Source organism: Chiloscyllium punctatum, chromosome 9, assembly GCF_047496795.1.
Source record: "Chiloscyllium punctatum isolate Juve2018m chromosome 9, sChiPun1.3, whole genome shotgun sequence".
NCBI lineage: Eukaryota > Metazoa > Chordata > Chondrichthyes > Orectolobiformes > Hemiscylliidae > Chiloscyllium > Chiloscyllium punctatum.
In genome coordinates, this window is record NC_092747.1 from 85,471,529 (window position 1) to 85,478,959 (window position 7,431).

Sequence of the window (7,431 nt, forward strand, 5' to 3'; positions counted from 1 at the left end):
GGAATATACTTTCTCTGGATTCTTGTTATGTTTATTAGAAATTACTGCAGGAGAAAAAAAATTGGATTTCCAGATTCTTCTCATTCTGGACAATGCACCAAGCCATCCTTCCATCATTGTTGAGCTTTCTGAAAACAGCAAAGAGCTATTTCTACCTCCGTACATAACCTCTCTCATTCAGCCCATGGACCAGGGTGTAATAGCAGCTTATAAAGCTTAGTACTTAAGGCGCACATTTAAGAAGCTGATTGCAGCTACTGAAGGGGATAATGAGGACAGTATTCTTAAATTTTGGAAATGCTTAAACATTAAGAATGCTATTGACGTCATTGTGGAGACCCGACGTCATGTCAGCAACTTGAAGATAGTGAGCACAGTTGATGCTGGAATGTCAGAGTTGATAAAATGTGGAGCTGGGTAAAGCACAGTAGGTCAAGCAGCATCAGAAAAGGAGGTGAGTCAACATTTCAGGTGGGACCCTTCATAGGACTTCCTGATGAAGGGTCCTGCCCAAAATGTCTACTTTTGATGTTGCTTAAGCTGTTGTGCTTTTTCCAGCTCCACATTTTATTGACACTGCCATTATGTCGGTAAGTTCTACTTGTATGCAGTTTGGCAGAAGTTGCTCGCAGATTTTCTTCATGATTTTAAAGACGTTGAATGAGAATGTTGAGGAACTGCTTAAGTCCCATTGTGAAGAACTCTCCACAGCTGATTGATAACAACTTGCTGCTGTGTGTGTGTGTGTGTGTTGGGGGGGGAGGTGGTGGGAATGAAACTTGAGATGAAGATGATGAAGTCCAATATACAACATCATGAGGACTTTCTACTTCTCTATTGTCTTCTATCCTGAGGGAAGTTGAGAAACAGGAGCAGCTGTTAGAAGACAATGCATGCAATGCAGAACACGGCAGGAGAGCAGTTCGTGGCATAAAGTCTTATTTGGCACCCTGTGAAAAGCTTCTTCATGAAAGAAGAAAGATGGCACAGCAGTCAAAACCTGGATGCCTTTTTTAAGCCAACCCCAAAGAAACAGTAAGGACAATGAACCACCATTTCTGAACTAAATATTTTCTTTTGTCCTAATCCTGAACCTGAAAGTAATTATGATGCTGATGATGACCTTCAACACCTGTCTGAGTACAACACTAACTCAGCAAATTCAGAAACCCCTTAAAGTGTTAAATTTGTTGTATTATTTAATTAAAATATATGCCTTCGACATTTACTTAGACTGTACTATTATTTGTGTTAGGTTAACTACTATTTTTGTCATGATTTTTATCAATATTTTTGGTGGTTTGCCCAAACCCTGTTTTCCCATAGGTGCCATTATTTCTATTCCATGATTTTCAGTAAGACAAATTTGCATGGGAATGCAACAACAGTGTTATAGCAGTACAGCCTGTAACTGGTTTGGTCACTGGGCCAAAACTGACCAAAGTATGTGTAGCCCTTGAGAATGGAATAGAGACCTGAACGGAGCATAAAATCCAATAGTGATATACGCAATAGACAAATTGCCAGTTTTAAACCTGCACTCTGAATAAATATAGCTATTTAGCATATCATGCTCTTCCAGTGTGAGAGGCACGCATTTAACTCTTACAACAGTGAACCTTTCAACAGCCATTTTATAATGGAAAAAACAGTCCTAATCGATCAAACTTCTAAAATTATTAGCTTTTCAATGAAATTGTGAAGCACTTGTTAAAAATAATTTAACACTTTTTTTCAAGGAAATGTCTCATGTTTAGCTATTATGATCCTAACCACTGGCAATAATAGACAAATCAGATCCCAGAACATAATCTGGCTTCATAGACCAAAGGTTTAATTTTTGTACTTCGGTTGCCAATGTGCCACTGAACTTTTAACAAAATAACAAGTTTACTACTCAAAAGAAAAATAATACAAACTTTATATCTAGCAATTTAGGAAGATCTTAACAAATAGAAAATCAAAAATTGCACTCTGATCCTTTAACGTCATTCAATCACAGTGAACAATACTCCTATAATTTGTTACCCAAATGTCTCTTTCCAGCTGTTTTGCTTGGATTGCTAATCTATTTTAAGACCTCTCTCCAGCTCTGAACATCTGAAATCTTAATTCCGGTTTAGATGGCTATGATTCTTCTTTTTAATTCTGACAGCCTGGAGGTTTTCACCAACTGTCACAGCCTGAAGATTTTACAAACCAAGTTCTCACAGTCTGTAGAGTTCTATAAACAAAATAAAAACCATCCTTTTGTTCAGACTTCTCTCCTTCTAAATTGAATTTACCAATGATCACCAGCTAACACTGTTTCTGTCTCATTAATCTCAGTTTTGTAAACATTCAGCAATTAACTCCCCAGGTAGTTGATCAAGTCATTTAACTTCAATCACAAGCTTTCTTGGAAGAAGTAGCTTCAGTTCACTGCTCAAAATAGCTTTCTTACCTTGGCTGTAAAATAAAAGACAAATCACCTTCACAGAACTGGAAACTAAAAGCTGTTTTTCTTTCAGTTCTGAGTCAATGTTCCGAAATAATACCACAATAGTAAAAACATACACCACACAGCATTGCCATTAGACTGAACAATATGACGTAACTGAGATATATTCAGCTCCAGAATCCTACTGCAGGTCTCTGTATCAACACTGCTCAAAAGATCAAGAAAGAAACATAAGGATCTATTTCCAATAAAACAGGCAGAACACATCTAAATATTTTTCATAATCTAAAAAGTAAATTACACATTAGTGGAAGAAAACATCATGTGATAATAAAGAAAATTATAGATTAGATAGCACTAAGTTAAATGAATACATTGAACCAATGTCTGGAGTTGGCAAACAAAAACATGAAATTCAGACTGATAGGCCAGATTTTGTTCTGAAGACTGATTGAAGTTCATCACAAACTTAACTTGCCACAGGAAATTGACTTGACATTTCCAGTTTAATTACTCACTTAACCGTTCGATAGATGTTACTTAGAATCAATTAATTTTTGTCATTGAAAGTTAACCATTACAATTGTGGAGCCTCATTCCTTCTGGTACTAACTGGAGATGATTTTTAAATGTTTAAATTTAATTTGCTGTCTTTTTCTCATCTTTCCTTTTTGTTGCTGTATTCTCACTTGTGATTTGTAATCACAAAACAAGATCCTCGGTCACTATTCAGAAAGTCTGTTTACACTTCAGCTTTTAACATACTTTAATGGAATCACATCACTTACTGTTTCTTTCTGCAACGCATGTAGATTTTTTGAGATATCCATATATTTCTCTGAAGATGTGGTAGATGCCAATATTCTTACATCACTATTTTCATGCTGGATACAAAATTTAATTACTGTTTCCAGAATTTCAGTCAGCTGAACTTGAATGAACGTTAATGTTTTGAGATAAAACAAAGAACTGAAACAGGGGTCACTAGATTCAAAATTTTAACTCTGTTTTCTCTCCCCAGATGCTGTCCAGACATATTGAGTTTTGCAGCAATTTTTGAATTACTATTTTGAGACTGTATAGTGCAACATTAAGATAAGTTAACAAATATTGCCGTTGCATTGTTTGTTCCTGCCATGCATTTCACATGAGAAATATCTTTAACAGCTAAACAAAATGGGTGGAATTTTCTAATATTCTCACCTGGCATTTGAACATCTCATCTACTAGTCCTACAATTATCAAAATTTCTTTATCATTTCCTGAGATGGGACAAAGGCAGAATCAGCCTTTGTTCCTGATTCATACTGAGCGGTTCGACTGTTTAGGGTCACTCACTGTAGGTCAGGAGTCAGTGCTGTCAGAGACTATTTTCCTGAAAGGACTTTAGTGAATGAGAAGGGCTTACATATCAATCAGTGATAGCTTCATCACAACTATTATCTCTAAGTTCCAGATTTGACTTTAGTTTAAACACTACCAACTGCCAAAGTAAGATTTGAATTCACATTCCCATAGCATTATCCCGGGCTTCTGGGTTGCTAGTCTACTGATGTTACCATTCATTTAACATCTTTCTTAATTGTCTCACTGCCTGCACACAAATTTCTTCAACAATCCTGCACTTGCCATTTCTGCACACATTCCCATCTCTTGATGCCTACCATCATTGGTTCAGTTCTATTCCTGTTACTTCCTTTTCTGTAACACTAACTTCATAACCCACCATGATTTCAGATCACACCATTAGCAGTTGCAACCTGCATCTCTCGGGCACACAGATCGGAAGGGTTGTTTCAAGTTCTTGTCATAAATGTTTGTTTGTTATCTTTAAACATACGCTGTGTGCAACGTTCCCTGTAAGATGCAGAGTCACGTATAACAAACCTGAAGATCCCCCACAAAAGCCATCCATAAAACTCCGTGGAAAATAAAGAATTAAAGTTGCCACATATCTGATTAAATTTGCCTACACACTCAAAACAGGAGTAAGAGGAGCAGTGGCTTTTTATGCAACTTAACAATTCGTAAAGGTGAGTTTTCGCTTTTCCTTCATTTGGGCTTGTGATAAAAAGTAAGCAGTCCGAAATTTTGATTATATACTGGACATTAACTAAGCCTATCAGTAACTGGAGACTGGATCTACTGAGAACCAATTCCAATTGAAAAGTTCAAGGAGAGAAGAGTATGAATTTTCAGTTTGTATGCTAAGGCAAGACGAATCATAGAGTCGTTGAGATCTCCAGCACAGAAAAAGGCCCTTCGACTCATTGCATCTGCACATCACAAACAATCACTGAACTTTTCCAATTATATTTTCTCGCAGTTGAATGCCTTGACATCACAAGCGTACATCGATATACTTATCGAAAACTTCCAAGCTATCACTTCCATGACTCGGATTTGAGCTGAGGATGCAGTGGCAGCAACACAAAGGACTAACCACTACATATTCACACCACCTCACATCAGCCCCAGTTAGGCAAAGGTGAAGTTACCATAGTCACAGAGGACCATTGGGCTGCTCTTTCTTTCGAGAAAAATGATTGGTGGCTATGTAACCTGAAGACTACCATAATTCAAACAATGGATGAGGTCAAGAAGGTGGGACATCAGCCAGTATGTGAATTGACCCTGTACTGTTGATGTCACTCTGCATCACAAACCATTCATTCAATTGAGCGAAGTGACCGCTATAGTATGTGACCTGAAAAAATTCACTGCTAAATTCCAGAATCTAATCGGGGGTCTTTCGATTTTTAGCCTAATGCTCTCCCAACTGAGATGTTTTGGCACACTTTTTGGGGCATCCCGGGGTATTCCAGCCAATGGTTATAGCTTCACAAGAATGCACAACAGTTGGGAGAATTTCCCCAAAACTTTAGCAGGCAAAGGTGATCAATGCTGGAGGACTCTCCTTACCATCTAAGTATCATGCCAAGTGACGTGGATGACTATGTCCTTGCTAAATTTCCAATCAAATGAACAATGGATCACTTCATTGATGGAGGTCTCATTAAACCAATCTTTCACATTGTCTAGCTACTTCTTTGACTGTCAGCCTCTTTATTCTGGTAATCCTGTCGGCACCAATTAGGCTCCTGCACCTCTGCACAGATAGACTGTCTAGAGAACACCATTCAGCTCCTGACATTATCTAAAATCCCCTTGGTCTTGCAGTTTCACTCTGTACCCCTTACATATTTCTTATAGTAAATGGGAGAATATTTCAATCAATTCAACAATTGAAAGAAGCACAGTAATTTCCAAAGTCAAAGATAGTGATGAAACATGAAAAAAAAGCATTGGATAAGCCAGAAGTGTTTCGACAATAATGAGCAACGTTGTAAGAAATGCTGGGTTGAATGTCAAAACAAGGAGCTGTGTTATAAAACATTAGGTCTGGTCAGCAATGAATTATGAATGTGAAATTTACTGGAGGAAACAATAAGAAAAAAAAAGCAACTAGTTTGAAACATGCTGTTTATGAAGCATCCTAATCAGTAAGCTGATTGAATCAAATAATCTAAATTTGAGCTGAATGAAGCCTGGAGGATTACTGCTCATTATTAGACAAATAGTTGATTTAGGAGCTCTGGAATACTTATAATTGTCTACTTGCTTTGGCCTGGACAAACCTCAGAGTCCCTGTTACTTTGGTGCAAAAGCTCTTGCCACATGAATGTCACATAATTGGCAAGTCATTTCTCATCCATAGCACCCATAGATCTGCTGTGCCTCAATTTCAACTGCACAATATCCTGATCAGAAAATCAGGCCCCAAAATATTTGCAACATCTTAGGAAATCCCATGTGGCCTTCTATTCTTCACTTTGAGTAAACGCTCTTTAAAAAATGATGAAAGCTCAGCAATTATCACATGTAAGCAAACAAAAAGAAGTCCCATCACCCAAATATAAACAGAATATTTCACAAATACCAATCGGCTGATTAAATACTTTCAAAGCAGATTGAAAAGACAGCGAGAAAGTAATGTCCCAATAATCCAGTGGCAAATTTAATTAGGTAAGAGACTCCTGGAGGAAGAACGCCTCATCTTCCGCCCCGGAACACTTCAACTCCAGGGCATCAATGTAGACTTCATCAGTTTCCTCATTTTGCCTCCCTCCACCTTACCCCAGCTCCAACCTTCCATCTCAGCAACATCCTCATGATCTGTCCTACCTGCCAATTTTCCTTCCCACCTCTCCGCTCCACCCTTCTCTCTGATCTATCACCTTCATCCCCACGTCCATCCAACTATTGTACTCTTGGCTACCTTCTCCCCAGCCCCACTCCCCCTCCCATCTCTCCACCCCAGAGACTCCCTGCCTTCATTCCTGATGAAGAGCATTTGCCCAAAACGTTGATTTTCCTGCTCCTCAGATTCTGCCTGACCTGTTATGCTTTTTCAGGACCACTTTAATCTAGACTCAGATTTCCAGCATCTGCAGTCCTCACTTTTGTCTAATCAAAAGTGTACAAGCATTTAGTTCAGGAATATCTCCCTTTCCTCACAAGGAACTGTCAGAAATCTAGACGTGGAGGAGATTGGAAAATAAGCGAGTTTTATGTTTGATAAATCATAGACCATGACAAGACAATATCATCAATAACTCATATTTCTATAATGCCTCTAACATAATAAAATGTCCCCAGGCAATTCACAAGAACATTATAAAAAAGAATTATGACACAGCCATAAATTAGGCAAAGTTAAAAATCACACAACACCAGGTTATAGTCCAAAAATTTTAATTGGAAGCACACTAGCTTTCGGTGCAATGCTCCTTCATCAGGTGATAGTGGAGGGCTCAATCTTAACACAGAATTTATAGCAAAAATTTACAATGTAATGTAATTGAAATTATACATTGAAAAATTGACTATCTGTTAAGCCTTTCAATGTATAATTTCAGTTACATCACACTGTAAATTTTTGCTATAAATTCTGTGTTAGGATTGAGCCCTCCACTATCACCTGATGAAGG